The sequence below is a fragment of the Physeter macrocephalus genome, chromosome 7 (assembly GCF_002837175.3).
Source record: "Physeter macrocephalus isolate SW-GA chromosome 7, ASM283717v5, whole genome shotgun sequence".
NCBI lineage: Eukaryota > Metazoa > Chordata > Mammalia > Artiodactyla > Physeteridae > Physeter > Physeter macrocephalus.
This window is the reverse complement of record NC_041220.1, coordinates 145862775-145863975: the sequence shown is the minus strand read 5'-3', so window position 1 is coordinate 145863975 and position 1201 is coordinate 145862775.

Genomic DNA, 1201 nt, shown 5'->3' with positions numbered 1-1201 from the left:
TAAAGTGATGAAAGGGAAGAACCTACAACCAAGAGAACTCTAACCAGCAAGGATCTCATTCAGATTCGATGGAGAAATTAAAAGCTTTACAGACAAGCAAAAGCTAAGAGAGATCAGCACCACCAAACCAGCTCTACAACAAATGCTAACGGAACTTCTCTAAGAGGGAGACACAAGAGAAGAAAAGGATCTACAAAAACAAACCCATAACAATTAAGAAAATAGTAATAGGAGCATACATATCAATATTTACCTTAAATGTGAATGGATTAAAGGCTCCAACCAAAAGACACAGGCTTGCTGAATGGATACAAAAACAAGATCCATATATATGCTGTCTATAAGAGACCCATTTCAGACCTAGGGACACATACAGACTGAAAGTGAGGGGATGGAAAAGGATATTCCATGCAAATGAAAATAAAAAGAAAGCTGGAGTAGCAATACTCATATCAGATAAAATAGACTTTAAAATAAAGAATGTTACAAGAGACAAGGAAGGACATTACATAATGATCAAGGGATCAATCCAAGAAGAAGATATAACAATCATAAATATATATGTACCCAACATAGGAGCACCTCAATACATAAGGCAACTGCTAACAGCTATAAAAGAGGAAATTGACAGTAACACAATAATAGCAGGGGACTTTAACAATTTACTTACACCAATGGAGATCATCCAGACAGAAAATTAATAAGGAAACACAAGCTTTAAATGACACAGTAGACCAAATAGATTTTATTGATATTTATAGGACATTCCATCCCAAAACAGCAGATTACACGTTCTTCTCAACTGCACACAGCACATTCTCCAGGATAGATCACATCTTGGATCACAAATAAAGCCTCAGTAAATATAAGACAACTGAAATCATATCAAGCATCTATTCCAACCACAAGTCTATGAGATTAGAAATTAATTACAGGGAAAAAACGTAAAAAACACAAACACATGGAAGCTAAACAATACGTTACTATATAACCAAGAGATCACTGAAGAAATACAAGAGGAAATCAAAAACTAACTAGAGACAAATGACAACAAAAACATGATGATCCAAAACCTATGGGAAGCAGCAAAAGGAGTTCTAAGAGGGAAGATTATAGCAATACAAGCCTACCTCAAGAAACAAGAAAAATCTCAAATAAACAATCTAACCTTACACCTAAAGGAACTAGAGAAAGAAGACAA